We start from the raw sequence: 17,390 nt of genomic DNA, 5'->3' as shown, positions 1-17,390 counted from the left end.
ACTTCCTATAATGCCACCAGAGGATGTTATGGCACCACTGGTAGGCGAGAGTCATATGAACAATGGCCATCTCCCCACACAGTCAGAGAACTGGTGCGCATGCACAATCCATCCCTGAGTCCTGTCCATGGTTACGAGAGGCTACAGGATTCAGTTGGCCAGGAAACCCCCCTGTAGCGAGTGGCGAGGGTAGAGGTGGAGGTCTCCTCTCTGTTGAGCAAAAGGGCCATCAGAATAGTACCAGCAACAAAGAACCAACTCGGCTTCATGGTTTCCAATTAAAATTATGTTTATGCAAAATGTGCTATCTCGCTCCATTCGTCAAGGCGATTGGTTAACCACAGTCGATCTACAAGATGCCTATTTTCACATAAGCCTTCCAGGACACGACCTACGATTATCGCGTTTTCCCGTTCAGACTATCACTAGCCCCAAGAACGTTCAGCAAAAGTGTGGAACCGGCTCTGACACCCCTGAGGTCCATGGGGCTCAGAATCTCTGCCTACATAGACGACTACCTGCTCTGTGCTTAGACATGAGAGCAGGCAGTGAGAGACACAGCTATCCTTACAACCCACCTCATAGAGCTAGGGTTCAGGATACATCAGATAAAGAGCTGTTTGGTGCAGAACGTAGAATATCTGGGTATCAGAATAAATTATATTTCCTTCTGGGCCACCCTATCAGAACGAGTCATATCATTCTGCCAGTGCCTCAACCTGTTACAACTAGGGCAAGGTCACACTATGGACATGTCTCTGTATACTAGGGTTGATGGCCTCCACCATATCAGTAGTCCCACATTGATTATTGATGATGAGATATTTCCAATGCTGGGTTTCTGCCCTAGACTTGTGTTCCCGTCGTCGCCTCAATTGACAGATAACGGTATCCTCGTCCTGCATGACTGCTCTCAGCCACTGGAGAGACCCCTCAACCTTCACCAAAGGCTCTCCCCTAGGGGTAATAGCTATGAGGAAGGTGGTGACGTCAGACGCATCTCTCACAGGGTGGGGAGCAGTTTATGAGGGCAGAGTTGCGAACGGACTATGGTCCCCACAACTCTGCGTCACTCACATAAACTACCTCGAATTGCTTACAGTGCTTTTAGCCTTAACGCATTGTCTGCCTTTTCTTCAGAATTATCATGTCCTGATCAGAACAGACAATACAACTACAATGGAATACATCAACCGCCAGGGTGGCACTCAATCCCTGCACAAACTATCCCACAGACTCCTGTTGTGGAGCAGCGCACATCTCCTGTTATTCAGCGCGACCCATGTCCCATGTATAATGAATACAGGAGCGGACTTGTTGTCCAGGGAGAATCCCCTATATGGGGAGTGGGCATACCATCCTAAAAAACTCTGTAGTCCTTGCCGATGACAAGCATACTCATAACATAATGCAGCACAACCATTCTTGAAAATATGAAGAGTGGTACTCAGTGATGTGTTGGATTTGCCCCAAACATAACACTTTGTATTCAGGACATGGAGAAAAAAAAAGCCACATTTTCGGCAGTTTTACTTTAGTGCAGCGTTTCCCAAACAGCGAACCCCAAGTGGTGCACGTTTTGGTTTTTGCCCTAACACTACACAGCTGATTCAAATGATGAAAGAGTGATGATTATTTGATTATCTGAATCAGCTGTGTAGTGCTAGGGCAAAAACCAAAACGTGCACCCCTTTATGCCATATTGCAAAGATTTAGGTTAGTATTGTGGAGTAACTACAATGTTGTTGATCAATCCTCAGTTTTCTCCTATCACAGCCATTAAACTCAGCAACTGTTTTAAGGTCACTATTGGCCTCATGGTGAAATCCCTGAGCGGTTTCCTTCCACTCCGGCAACTGAGTTAGGAAGGACACCTGTATCTTTGTAGTGACTGGGTGTATTGATACACTATCCAAAGTGTAATTAATAACTTCACCATGTTCAAAGGGATATTCATTGTCTGCTTTTTTTTTTTTTTACCCTTTTACCAATAGGTGCCCTTCTCTGCGAGTCATTGGAAAACATCCCTGGTCTTTGTGGTTGAATCTGTGTTTGAAATTCACTGCTCGACTGAGGGACCTTACATATAATTGTATGAGTGCGGTACAGAGATGAGGTAGTCATTCAAAAATCATGTTAAACACTAGTATTGCACACAGAGTGAGTCCATGCAACTTATTATGTGACTTGTTAAGCACATTCTTATTCCTGAACTTATTTAGGCTCGTCATAACAAAGGAGTTGAATACTTATTGACTCAAGACATATCAGCTTTTCATTTGTTATTAATTTGTAAACATATCTAAACATAATTCCACTTTGACGATATGGGGTATTGTGTATAGGCTGGTGAAACAAAATGTCAATGTATCCATTTTAAATTCAGTTTGTGACAAAACAAAATGCAATATTGTGTAACGGCAGCCCGCAATTTGGGGTGTTCCTGCATCTGCAGCAGGGCCGGCATTATGGGTGGGCCTTAGGGGGCCTGGCCCACCCTACCCTACCTCCTTGGCCATCCAAATAAAATATTGAAATATTTATCATTTATTTGATCGAGACGCAAGCCGACAGAAAGACGCATCAATCTCAGATAAAGCATCCGATCGAGCGAAACGGTTCCCCTCTGTCTCAGTACATGTAGACCATGTATCTGTTTGGACAAAAATAGTATGGCATGTCATCCTATTTCTGGCCAGAAAGGATCAGACACATGTGTTACATATAGTAAGACAGAGGGGCCCTGTTTGACTCGCTCGGATGCTTTCTCCTGTGATAGTTTCAGCAAGGAGGAAGAGGCCAAGATCTGTCCAGAATACACCCAATGCGATTTTATGGGCATATTATGCAGACCTAAGATTGTAGCCTGCCTTCCTGCCTTTGGGACAATGACTCCCATTGTTAGGATGGAGACATGAGCATCTCGTCAATATATACAGATCTCTGGTTTCAGCCTCTTGCGAATTGGAAAGGAAAGTTTGTGATTGAACAGTGCACTGTTCAGATGTTGGCTTCCCCTCAAGTAAATTGATGTTTTGACAAAATTACATAATTACTCCTGTCAAAAAAAAAAACATATTTCAAAATACTTCACCAGAGCTTGACTTAGCCAAAGAGGATCATTAAGCTTCTTAAATTTTTTTTTGCTGTGGATTGTTTCAAATCACAAGTATGTTTATTTGGGAAGCCCGCGAATTTGGGCAGAGTGTGTGGCAATAGGCCTAGCTGATTGAGTTGCGCCTGTCAGTGAAAAGCATCTAAAATATCTGTGAGGATAATGTGTCTTGAGTATAATAAAACAATTTGCAACAAGAAGAAGGGGAGGGTTGGTGTCGAAGACATGGCACGTCTCTATCCAGAATACAGCCAATCAGCTCTCCATCATGCGCTCAGCTGTCTCCCATCAATTCTTGCACACGCTCCTGAGAACGCATAGAAGTAGGCCTTTTTATTTGTTATTTTATTTTATTTTACCTTATTTAACCAGGTAAGCCAGTTGAGAACAAGTTCTCATTTACAACTGCGACCTGGCGAAGATAAAGCAAAGCAGTGCGATAAAAACAATAACACAGAGTTACATATGGGGTAAAACAAAACATAAAGTCAAAAATACAACAGAAAATATATATACAGTGTGTGCAAATGTAGCAAGTTATGGAGGTAAGGCAATAAATAGGCCATAGTGCAAAATAAATACAATTAGTATTAACACTGGAATGATAGATGTGCAAGAGATGATGTGCAAATAGAGATAATGGGGTGCAAATGAGCAAAATAAATAACAATATGGGGATGAGGTAGTTGGGTGGGCTAATTTCAGATGGGCTGTGTACAGGTGCAGTGATCGGTAAGGTGCTCTGACAACTGATGCTTAAAGTTAGTGAGGGAGATTCCCACGGGGGGCCAGTGTGAAAAATGTATGCACACATTAACTGTAAGTCGCTCTGGATAAGAGCGTCTGCTAAATGACTAAAATGTAAATGTAAATAAGAGTCTCCAGCTTCAGAGATTTTTGCAGTTCGTTCCAGTCATTGGCAGCAGAGAACTGGAAGGAATGGCGGCCAAAGGAGGTGTTGGCTTTGGGAATGACCAGTGAGATATACCTGCTGGAGTGCATACTACGGGTGGGTGTTGCTATGGTGACCAATGAGCTAAGATAAGGCAGGGATTTGCCTAGCAGTGATTTATAGATGGCCTGGAGCCAGTGGGTTGAAAATGAACTTAATCCCCAAAAAACATTTCCACTGCGTGTCAGCCCTGCCACAAAAGGACCAGCTGCCATCATGTCAGTGATTCTCTCGTTAACACAGGTGAGAGTGTTGACGAGGACAAGGCCGGAGATCACTCTGTCATGCTGATTGAGTTAGAATAACAGACTGGAAGCTTTAAAAGGAGGGTGGTGCTTGAAATCATTGTTCTTCCTCTGTTAACCATGGTTACCTGCAAGGAAACACGTGCCGTCATCATTGCTTTGCACAAAAAGGGCTTCACAGGCAAGGATATTGCTGCAGTAAGATTGCACCTAAATCAACCATTTATCGGATCATCAAGAACTTCAAGGAGAGAGGTTCAATTGTTGTAAAGAAGGCATCAGGGTGCCCAAGAAAGTCCAGCAAGCGCCAGGACCATCTCCTAAAGTTCATTCAGCTGCGGGATCGGGGCACCATCAGTGCAAAGCTTGCTCAGGAATGGCAGCAGGCAGGTGTTAGTGCATCTGCACGCACAGTGAGGCGAAGACTTTTGGAGGTTTGCCTGGTGTCAAGAAGGGCAGCAAAGAAGCCACTTCTCTCCAGGAAAAACACCAGGGACAGACTGATATTCTGCAAAAGGTACAGGGATTGGTCTGCTGAGGACTGGGGTAAAGTCATTTTCTCTGATGAATCCCCTTTCCGATTGTTTGGGGCATCCGGAAAACACCTTGTTCGGAGAAGATAAGGTGAGCGCTACCATCAGTCCTGTGTCATGCCAACAGTAAAGCATCCTGAGACCATTCATGTGTGGGGTTGCTTCTCAGCCAAGGGAGTGGGCTCACTCACAATTTTGCCCAAGAACACAGCCATGAATAAAGAATGGTACCAACACATCTTCCGAGAGCAACTTCTCCCAACCATCCAAGAACAGTTTGGTGGCACGACTCCAACACCATCATTAAGTTTGCCGACGACACAACAGTGGTAGGCCTGATCACCGACAACGATGAGACAGCCTATAGGGAGGAGGTCAGAGATCTGGCCGTGTGGTGCCAGGACAACAACCTCTCCCTCAACGTGACCAAGACAAAGGAGATGATTGTGGACTACAGGAAAAAAAAGAGGACTGAGCACGCCCCCATTCTCATCGACGGGGCTGTAGTGGAACAGGTTGAGAGCTTCAAGTTCCTTGGTGTCCACATCACCAACGAACTATCATGGTCCAAACACACCAAGACAGTCGTGAAGAGGGCACGACAAAGCCTATTCCCCCTCAGGAGACTAAAAAGATTTGGCATGGGTCCTCAGATCCTCAAAAAATTCTACAGCTGCACCATCGAGAGCATCCTGACTGGTTGCATCACCGCCTGGTATGGCAACTGCTTGGCCTCTGACCGCAAGGCACTACAGAGGGTAGTGTGTACGGCCCAGTACATCACTGGGGCAAAGCTCCCTGCCATCCAGGACCTCTATACCAGGCGGTGTCAGAGGAAGGCCCTCAAAATTGTCAAAGACTCCAGCCACCCTAGTCATAGACTGTTCTCTCTGCTACCGCACGGCAAGCGGTACCGGAGTGCCAAGTCTAGGTCCAAAAGACTTCTCAACAGCTTCTACCCCCAAGCCATAAGACTCCTGAACAGCTAATCATGGCTACCCGGACTATTTGCACTGCCCCCCACCCCATCCTTTTTACGCTGCTGCTACTCTGTTAAGTATTTATGCATAGTCACTTTAACTCTACCCACATGTACATATTACCTCAACTACCTCAACTAGCCGGTGCCCCCGCACATTGACTCTGCAACGGTACCCCCCTGTATATATAGCCTCCCTACTGTCACTTTATTTTACTTCTGCTCTTTTTTTCTCAACACTTTTTCTGTTGTTGTTTTATTCTTACTTTTTTTGTTTAAAATAAATGCACTGTTGGTTAAGGGCTGTAAGTAAGCATTTCACTGTAATGTCTGCACCTGTTGTATTCGGCGCATGTGACCAATAAAATTTGATTTGATTTGATTTGACGACCAATGCCTTTTCCAGCATGATGGAGCACCTTGCCATTAGGCAAAAGTGATAACTAAGTACCTCGGGGAACAAACCATCAACATTTTGGGTCCAAGGCCAGGAAACTGCCCAGACCTTAATCCCATTAAGAACTTGTGGTCGATCCTCAAGAGGCGGGTGGACAAACAAAAACCCACAAATTCTGACTAACTCCAAGCATTGATTATGCAAGAATGGGATGCCATCAGTCAGGATGTGGCCCAGAAGTTAATTGACAGCATGCCAGGGTGGATTGCAGAGGTCTTGAAAAAGAAGGGTCAACACTGCAAATATTGACTCTTTGCATAAACTTAATGTAATCGTCAATAAAAGCCTTTGACACTTATGGAATGCTTGTAATTATACTTCAGTATACCATAGTAACATCTGACAAAAATATCTCATAACACTGAAGCAGCGAACTTTGTGAAGACCAAAACTTGTCATTCAAAACTTTTGACAACGACTGTACAAATAAAAAACAGAAATACCTTATTTACATAAGTATTCAGACCCTTTGCTATGAGACTCGAAATTGAGCTCAGGTGCATCCTGTTTCCATTGATCATCATTGAGATGTTTCTACAACTTAATTGGAGTCCACCTGTGTTAAATTTAATTGATTGGACATGATTTGGAAAGGCACACACCTGTCTATATAAGGTCCCACAGATGACAGTGCACGTCAGTCAAAGGAATTGTCCGTAGAGCTCCGAGACAGGATTGTGTCGAGGCACAGATCTGCGGAAGGGTACCAAAACATTTCTGCAGCATTGAAGTTCCCCAAGAACACAGTGGCCTCCATCATTCTTAAATGGTAGAAGTTTGAACCATCAAGACTCTTCCTAGAGCTGGCTGCCCAGCCAAACTGAGCAATCGGGGGAGAAGGGCCTTGGTCAGGGAGGTGACCAAGAACCCGATGGTCACTCTGACAGTGCTCCAGAGTTCATCTGTGGAAATGGGAGAAACTTCCAGAAGCACAACCATCTCTGCAGCACTCCACCTAACAGGCCTTTATGGTAGAAACCACTCCTCAGTAAAAAGCAGATGACAGCCTGCTTGGAGTTAGCCAAAAGGCACATCTGGAGGAAACCTGGCACCATCCCTACGGTGAAGCATGGTGGTGGCAGCATCATGCTGTGGGGATGTTTTTCCACAGCAGGGACTGGGAGACTAGTCAGGATCGAGGGAAAGATGAACGGAGCAAAGTACAGAGAGATCCTTGATGAAAACCTGCTCCAGAGCGCTCAGGATCTCAGACTGGCCGACCCTAAGCACACAGCCAAGACAACGCAGGATTGGCTTCGGGACAAGTCTCTGAATGTCCTTGAGTGGCCCAGCCAGAGCCCGGACTTGAACCCGATCGAACATCTCTGGAGAGACCTGAAAATAGCTGTGCAGCGACGCTCCCAATCCAACCTGACAGAGCTTGAGAGGATCTACAGTGAAAAATTGGAGAAACTCCCCAATACAGGTGTGCCAAGCTTGTGTCGTCATACCCAAAGGTGCTTCAACAAAGTTCTGAGTAAAGGGTCTGAATACTTATGTAAATGTGATATTTCAGTGTTATATTTTTAATACATTTGCAAAACATTCTAAAAAGCTGTTTTAGCTTTGTCATTATCTGGTATTGTGTGTAGATTAGTTAAGGGAAAAAAAACAATTGAATCAATTTTAGAATAAGGCTGTAAATGTCAAGGGGTCTGAATACTTTCTGAATGCACTGTAGGCTACTATTCCATTGCATGGGCACATATTGGCTCACCATATAAGATGAACAAAAAGAAGCCTATGCCTACAAGTGGATATCGAACTACTTAAAACGGACTATCCTCTGAATCTCTCCTCGCTGCTCTTTATATTTGTGATGAGTACTGAGGATTCGAAAAGGCAGGACACAGGCGCAGGAATCAACAATGTAAAGGTTTACTTAACAATGAGCAAGAGAACAACAAAGAGCGAGTACACGACATGACACTAACAATCACACACAACACTGAACAGTCCAGGGCTATATAGGGGTGGTGATGAGATGATGAGGTGCAGGTGCACTGGAGGTGATTAGGGTGCGTTGGATTTCCATTCCGGTGTTGCCGAGGTGGTGCGCTCAGACTGGTCGCTCAGTAGACCGGAAGGGGAGCAACGGAAGGAGACGTGACAATATTTGTATTTATTATGGATCCCCATTAGCTGCTGCCAAGCAGCTACTCTTCCTGGGGTCCAGCAAAATTAAGGCAGTTATAAATGTTTTAAAACATTGCAATACATTCACAACAGATTTCACAACATATTAAGTGTGTGCCCTCAGGCCCCTACTCTACTACCACATATCTACAACACAAAATCCATGTGTACGTGTGTGATTCAACTTATCAGCTAATCATCAAGCCCTCAACGAGTTGAATGAGGTGTGTGTCAAGCAGTGGTGGAAAAAGTACCCAGTTTTCATACTTGAGTAAAAGTATAGATACCTTAATAGAAAGTTACTCAAGTAAAAGTGAAAGTCAGCCAGTAAAATACTACTTGATTGAAAGTCTAAAAGTATTTGGTTTTAAATATGTTTAAGTATCAAAAGTAAACGTAATTGCTAAAATATACTTAAGTATCAAAGTAGAAGTTAAAATTCTTCATAGATTAATTTGTTTTTAGTGAGTCCACCAGACCAGAGGCAGTAGGGATGACCATGTGTTTTGGGTTATTGTCATGCTGGAATACCCATCCACGACCCATTTTCAATGCCCTGGCTGAGGGAAGGAGGTTCTCACCCAAGATTTGATGGTACATGGCCCCGTCCATCGTCCCTTTGATGCGGTGAAGTTGTCCTGTCCCCTTAGCAGAAAAACACCCCCAAAGCATAATGTTTCTACCTCCATGTTTGACGGTGGGGATGGTGTTCTTGGGGTCATAGGCAGCATTCCTCCTCCTCCAAACACAGCGAGTTGAGTTGATGGAAAAGAGTTCGATTTTGGTCTCATCTGACCACAACACTTTCATCCAGTTCTCCTCTGAATCATTCAGATGTTCATTGGTAAACTTCAGACGGCCCTGTATATGTGCTTTCTTGAGCAGGGGGACCTTGCGGGTGCTGCAGGATTTCAGTCCTTCATGGCGTAGTGTGTTACCAATTGTTTTCTTGGTGACTATGGTCCCAGCTGCCTTGAGATAATTGACAAGATCCTCCCGTGTAGTTCTGGGCTGATTCCTCACCGTTCTCATGATCATTGCAACTCCACGAGGTGAGATCTTGCATGGAGCCCCAGGCCGAGGGAGATTGACAGTTATTTTGTGTTTCATCCATTTGCGAATAATCGCACCAACTGTTGTCACCTTCTCACCAAACTGCTTGGCGATGGTCTTGTAGCCCATTCCAGCCTTGTGTAGGTCTACAATCTTGTTCCTGACATCCTTGGAGAGCTCTTTGGTCTTGGCCATGGTGGAGAGTTTGGAATCTGATTGATTAATTGCTTCTGTGGACAGGTGTCTTTTATACAGGTATCAAACTGAGATTAGGAGCACTCCCTTTAAGAGTGTGCTCCTAATCTCATCTCGTTACCTGTATAAAAGACACCTGGGAGCCAGAAATCTTTCTGATTGAGAGGGGGTCAAATACTTATTTCCCTCATTAAAATGCAAATCAATTTATAACATTTTTAACATGCGTTTTTCTGGATTTTTTTGTTGTTATTCTGTCTCTCACTGTTCAAATAAACCTACCATTAAAATTATAGATGGATCATTTCTTTGTCAGTGGGCAAACGTACAAAATCAGCAGGGGATCAAATACTTTTTTCCCTCACTGTATATAGGGACACTGTGCATCTGTCCGCTGGACTCAAAGGCTACTTAAGCTCACTCACGCCAAAGTTAGAGGTAGGCCTAATTTAGCAGGGCTAAAGAGCGTTGTTTGGAAGGCTGATCTCACGGGTAGTAGTGGCATTCTGAGATTTGAGGTGAAGATCCGTGTCTGGGTGTTGGAGAGGCAGCCTGTTCTTGCGTTCGTAGGTCGACATCCTCGACAGTAGGCTAGCAGACAATGTGGAGGCTGGAGAGACAACGAAAAGTTGGGTATAAAAGTCAACAGGATGACATAGCCTAAATAACTCACGCTGTATTAGTAGGCAGGTTAGAAAATTACCATGTCTCAAAAGCAGAGCTGGAGAGCTTTGTATCCTGTAGCCTCCCGTCTTCCGTCTATGGTCTTGGGCTCGGCGCAGTGGTTATGTTTCTCCTCCCCGGAGTTGCGCGCCAATGTAGAAACGCCAGGTAGAGGTCTGCTGACAATGCTTCCCTGTCGAGACCTGCAGAGGGAGCAATCTTTCCAAAACAATAGCACTGCCTATCTCAATTACTTAGGCTAAAAGGGTCTGCATGGTCAATCCGACATCTGCAGTGGCCCTACAACATTTACTGTGATACGGCCTCTGCAGAAGTCAGGGCATTCATACTTCTCGCCCCCACCTACCGTCAACCAATCATGTCAGTGCAGAGCTTTACAGAGAACTCTGCTTTGTTACAGAATTTGAGAGGCGCACGGCTATACAGTATGTAGTTTGATTTGGCCTCTGCATGCCTCCAGAGGCTCCGCAACTGCGTCACACTCTCCGTACGAAGCCTCCAACCACATTTTCTGATCAAGCATAAATTGGCTTTTAGTCTCTATAATAGAGACTCTGTAATCATTGGATCTATGAATTTGTATAAATGTTTAAGTATAGGCCTATTGCAATTTGCAGCAAAAATACATTGTCACAAAATAGCTTTACATTATTTAACCCATCCAATGATGACATGGCCTATAGGCCTATGTGACCCGTCTGCATAGGCCCTAAATCAAAGTAGAAATTGATTCCAGCCTCAAGTGGGCCAGATGCACAGTTGTCAATAGGCCTATGGACGCATTACCGCTTGACTGACACCACTTGTATAGAGATGGACACCATAGAATACTGCATAAACCCCGTCCTCAAACATTAATTTCACTAAATGGATAGGCTATAATTTTGGCCTTTTTCGTATCGTAGGCTAATTATCCAGTCAAAGTATCCTATATTTCTATGAAACATTTCCTTGACAATCAAGGCTAGGCTACTGCAAAAATACCAACTTGTTAATTTATCCGACGCACCCCATCCGGCTATTTGGCGAGCCGCACTGTGCCCATGCATTGTAACGGCATAGTATTTTTTATTTTTATTTTTTCAACCTTTATTTAACTAGTAGTATAGTAGCCTACATATTTTGATGAATAAACATTGTAAACCATAGCCTAATAGCGTTGCCAACTTGGTTGTTGAACTGTGAGGCACTTTTCCAGGGGAAAGTCACTGAAGGTGACGCAGTCCGGTTGCGCATCAGAAAGTCTCAAAGGACATGTCATATGCTCATAGGTCCGTGGACAGAGCTCAGTTTTTATATCATACCTAATTATTGATGTAGTTTATAGGCTCATCAGAAATGTCCAGACCCTGAAATAGGCTAAACTAAAAACTGTTCTCCATGGGTCATGACCACTGTGTAGATCATTGGTCATGACACACAAATTTCCCCAGACCGTGGTTGCCTGCCCATGATTAAATGCCTCTATAATGGAATATCAAATTACATTCATGCTTTCTTGTAAAATTGAGTGGTTGTTGTCTAAGCTCGTAGGCACTGAAGCTTGTCGTGATCAGTTTTGAATTTATTAAGGATCCCCATTAGCTGCAGCCAAGGCAGCAGCTACTCTTCCTGGGGTCCAGCAACATTAAGGCAGTTCCCTCAGGCCGCTACTCTACTACCACATATCTACAATACAAAATCCATGTGTACGTGTGTGCAGAGTGCGTGTCTTATCATGTGTCTGTGCCTGTGTGTGTGTCTCTTCACAGTCCCCGCTGTTCCATAAGGTGCATTTCTATCTGTTTTTTCAATCTGATTCTACTGCTTCCATCAGTTACCTGATGTGGAATAGAGTTCAATGTAGCCATGGCTCTATGTAGTACTGTGCGCCTCCCATACTCTGTTCTTGACTTGGGAATTATGAAGAGACCTTTGGTGGCATGTCTTGTGGGGTATGCATGGGTGTTCGAGCTGTGTGCTGGTAGTCTAAACAGCCACCTCAGTGCATTCAGCATGTCAACACTTCTTACAAAAACAAAGTAGTGATGAAGTCAATGTCTCCTCCACCTTGAGCCATGACAGATTTACATGCATACTATTAATGTTAGCTCTCTGTGTACATTTAAGGGCCAGCTGTGCTGACCTGTTCTGAGCCAATTGTAATTTTCTGAGGTCCTTCTTTGTGGCACCTGACCACATGACTGAACAGTAGTCCAGGTGCGACAACACGAGAGCCTGTAGGACCTGCCTTGTTGATAGTGTTGTTAAAAAGGCAGAGCAGCGCTTTATTATGGACAGACTTTTCCCCATTTTAGCTACTGTTGTATCAACATGTTTTGACCATGACAGTTTAAAATCCAGGGTTACTCCAAGCAGTTTAGTCACCCCAACTTGCTGAATTTCCACGATTTATTACAAGATTTAGTTGAGGTTTAGGGTTTAGCAAATGATTTTGCCCAAATACAATGCTTTCAGTTTTTGAAATATTTAGGACTAACTTATTCCTTGCCACCCATTCTGTTGCAGTGATTTCACTCGCTGTGGTGGCTGACGTGTATAGTGTTGGGTCATCCGCATACATACACACACTGGCTTTACTCAAGGCCAGTGGCATGTCATTAGTAAAGATTGAAAAAATAAAGGTGCTTAGACAGCTGCCCTGGGGAATTCCTGATTCTACCTGGATTATGTTGGAGAGTCTTCCATTAAAGAATATCCTCTGTGATCTATTAGACAGGTAACTCTATATCCACAATATAGCAGGGGGTGTAAAGCCATAACAAATACATTTTTACATCAGCAGACTACGATCGATAATGTTAAAAGCCGCACTGAAGTCTAACAAAACAGCTCCCACAATCTTTTTATCATCAATTTCTCTCGCCAATCATCAGTCATTTGTGTAAGAGCCGTGCTTGTTGAATGTCCTTCCCTATAAGCGTGCTGAAAGTCTGTTGTCAATGTGTTTACAGTAACATAGCATTGTATCTGGTCAAACACCATTTTTTCAAAAGTTTACTAAGGGTTGGCAACAGGCTGATTAGTCGGCTATTTGAGCCAGTAAAGTGGGCATTACTATTCTTGTGTAGCAGAATTACTTTTGCTTCCCACCAGTCCTGACGGCCCACACTTTCTAGTAGGCTTAAATTGAAGATATGGCAAATAGGAGTGGCAATATTGTCCGCTATTATCCTCAGCAATTTTACATCCAAGTTGTCAGACAACGGTGGCTGGTCATTGTTGATAGACAACAATACTTTTTACATCTCTTCCACACTCACTTTACAGAATTCAAAATTGCAATGATTGTATTTCATTTTTCTTATTTCATAATTTGATCAGTTATACTTGATGTGTAGTGTCAGTGTTTGTTGCTGGCATGTCAAGCCTAAGTTTGCTAATCTTGCCAATGAAAAAATAATTAAAGTAATTGGCAATATCAGTGGGTTTTGTGATGAATGAGCCAACTGATTCAATGAATGATGGAGCTGAGTTTACCTTTTTGCCCAAAATTTCATTTAAGGTGCTCCAAAGCTTTTTACTATCATTCTTTATATAATTTATCATCTTTGTTTCATAGTATATTTTCTTCTTATTTTTCTTCAGTTTTGTTACATGGTTTCTCAATTTTCAGTACGTTTGCCAATCGGTTGTGTAGCCAGACTTATTTGCCATTCCTTTTGCCTCATCCATCTCAACCATACACATTTTTCAATTCCTCATCAATCCACATGGATTTAACAGTTTTTACAGTCATTTTCTTAAAGTGTGCATGCTTATTAGTAACTGGAATAAGCAATTTCATAAATGTGTCAAGTGCAGCGTTTGGTTGCTCCTCATTACACACCACAGACCAACAAATATTATTTACATCAACAACAAATCACTACTAAACTTATTGTATGACCTAGATATGGCTACTATATTGTGATCACTACATCCGATGGATTTGGATACTGCTTTAAAGCAAATTTCAGCAGCATTAGTAAAGATGTGATCAATGCATGTTGATGATTTGATTCAATCAATCAATCAATTTTATTTTATATAGCCCTTCGTACATCAGCTAATATCTCGAAGTGCTGTACAGAAACCCAGCCTAAAACCCCAAACAGCTAGTAATGCAGGTGTAGAAGCACGGTGGCTAGGAAAAACTCCCTAGAAAGGCCAAAACCTAGGAAGAAACCTAGAGAGGAACCAGGCTATGAGGGGTGGCCAGTCCTCTTCTGGCTGTGCCGGGTGGAGATTATAACAGAACCATACCAAGATGTTCAAAAATGTTCATAAGTGACAAGCATGGTCAAATAATAATCAGGAATAAATCTCAGTTGGCTTTTCATAGCCGATCATTAAGAGTTGAAAACAGCAGGTCTGGGACAGGTAGGGGTTCCATAACCGCAGGCAGAACAGTTGAAACTGGAATAGCAGCAAGGCCAGGCGGTTCCAGTTTGATTCCTGTACTGTTTGTAATTACCCTGGTAGACTGATAACCTGAACCACGTTGCAGGCACTGGTTACAGTTTGAAGCTTTTTTTGAGTGGGCAGCTTGATAAAAGCCAGATAGGTACATTTTCTGGGTGCTTGAAATATGTTAAAGCAAAAAATGTACCTTTCTGTTGATATCACATACAGTACATTATCAAGCATTTCAAACATTATCCAGATACTGACTGTTAGCACTTTGTGGGCTATAGCAGCTTCCCACAAGAATGGGCTTTAGGTGTGGCAGATGAACCTGTATCCATATTACTTCAAAAGTATTTAACATGAGATCATCTCTAAGCATTACAGGAACGTGGTTCTGAATATAAACGGCAACACCGCCACCATTGGCATTTCTGTATTTTCTGTCAATGTTATAACCATGATTACCACCAATTGCTACCAATGTATCATCAAATGTATTATCTGAGTGAGTTTCAGAGATTGTCAGAATATGAATGTAATCTGTTACCAGCAAATTATTGATTTCATGAACCTTGTTTCTTAAGCTACATATGTTAACATGGGCTATTTTTAGCACTTTTCTGGGATGCTCGATTGTTTCCATTGCTTTACTGGGAAGCTTAACAGAAGTAGACATGCTCATGTTATTTATGTTAGTGAGCTGCACACAGTGGACTTCCTACTAAGGCACACCTCCTCAGTGCTAACAGTAAAACTCTGGTTCATAGGCCCATGATTACCGCATACAATAGCTGTAGGATCAGAAGAGGCATTCAGGGCAGTTAGAGGGACATAAATTAGGTTACTTACATTGTGTCTTCCAATAACCCTGGGATAATGTACAGTGGGGAAAAAAAGTATTTAGTCAGCCACCAATTGTGCAAGTTCTCCCACTTAAAAAGATGAGAGAGGCCTGTAATTTTCATCATAGGTACACGTCAACTATGACAGACAAATTGAGCATTTTTTTCTCCAGAAAATCACATTGTAGGATTTTTTATGAATTTATTTGCAAATTATGGTGGAAAATAAGTATTTGGTCACCTACAAACAAGCAAGATTTCTGGCTCTCACAGACCTGTAACTTCTTCTTTAAGAGGCTCCTCTGTCCTCCACTCGTTACCTGTATCAATGGCACCTGTCCACAACCTCAAACAGTCACACTCCAAACTCCACTATGGCCAAGACCAAAGAGCTGTCAAAGGACACCAGAATCAAAATTGTAGACCTGCACCAGGCTGGGAAGACTGAATCTGCAATAGGTAAGCAGCTTGGTTTGAAGAAATCAACTGTGGGAGCAATTATTAGGAAATGGAAGACATACAAGACCACTGATAATCTCCCTCGATCTGGGGCTCCACGCAAGATCTCACCCCGTGGGGTCAAAATGATCACAAGAACAGTGAGCAAAAATCCCAGAACCACACGGGGGGACCTAGTGAATGACCTGCAGAGAGCTGGGACCAAAGTAACAAAGCCTACCATCAGTAACACACTACGCCGCCAGGGACTCAAATCCTGCAGTGCCAGACGTGTCCCCCTGCTTAAGGCAGTACATGTCCAGGCCCGTCTGAAGTTTGCTAGAGTGCATTTGGATGATCCAGAAGAGGATTGGGAGAATGTCATATGGTCAGATGAAACCAAAATATAACTTTTTGGTAAAAACTCAACTCGTCGTGTTTGGAGGACAAAGAATGCTGAGTTGCATCCAAAGAACACCATACCTACTGTGAAGCATGGGAGTGGAAACATCATGCTTTGGGGCTGTTTTTCTGCAAAGGGACCAGGACGACTGATCCGTGTAAAGGAAAGAATGAATGGGGCCATGTATCGTGAGATTTTGAGTGAAAACCTCCCTCCATCAGCAAGGGCGTTGAAGATGAAACGTGGCTGGGTCTTTCAGCATGACAATGATCCCAAACACACCGCCCGGGCAACGAAGGAGTGGCTTCGTAAGAAGCATTTCAAGGTCCTGGAGTGGCCTAGCCAGTCTCCAGATCTCAACCCCATAGAAGATCTTTGGAGGGAGTTGAAAGTCTGTGTTGCCCAGCGACAGGCCCAAAACATCACTGCTCTAGAGGAGATCTGCATGGAGGAATGGGCCAAAATACCAGCAACAGTGTGTGAAAACCTTGTGAAGACTTACAGAAAACGTTTGACCTGTGTCATTGCCAACAAAGGGTATATAACAAAGTATTGAGAAACTTTTGTTATTGACCAAATACTTATTTTCCACCATAATTTGCAAATAAATTCATAAAAAATCCTACAATGTGATTTTCTGGATTTTTTTTTCTCATTTTGTCTGTCATAGTTGACGTGTACCTATGATGAAAATTACAGGCCTCTCATCTTTTTAAGTGGGAGAACTTGCACAATTGGTGGCTGACTAAATACTTTTTTTCCCCACTGTACATTTGCTGAGGCATTATGACAACTCAGCGACACAATGGTAGGGATTAACTCAGCTGGGCTTGGGTCATTGATAAGTAATTGTCTCAATGCAGCCTTATAATGCTGTGAAAGGATCCAGTAACCCAAATTATTAAACAAGCTTTGTTTCTAGAATAAATGTAACACCCACAGATCTGCAATAGTCACGTAGCCAGTTAT

This window comes from Coregonus clupeaformis, chromosome 36 (genome assembly GCF_020615455.1).
Source record: "Coregonus clupeaformis isolate EN_2021a chromosome 36, ASM2061545v1, whole genome shotgun sequence".
NCBI classification, from domain to species: domain Eukaryota; kingdom Metazoa; phylum Chordata; class Actinopteri; order Salmoniformes; family Salmonidae; genus Coregonus; species Coregonus clupeaformis.
Note: the sequence above shows the minus strand (reverse complement) of the source record.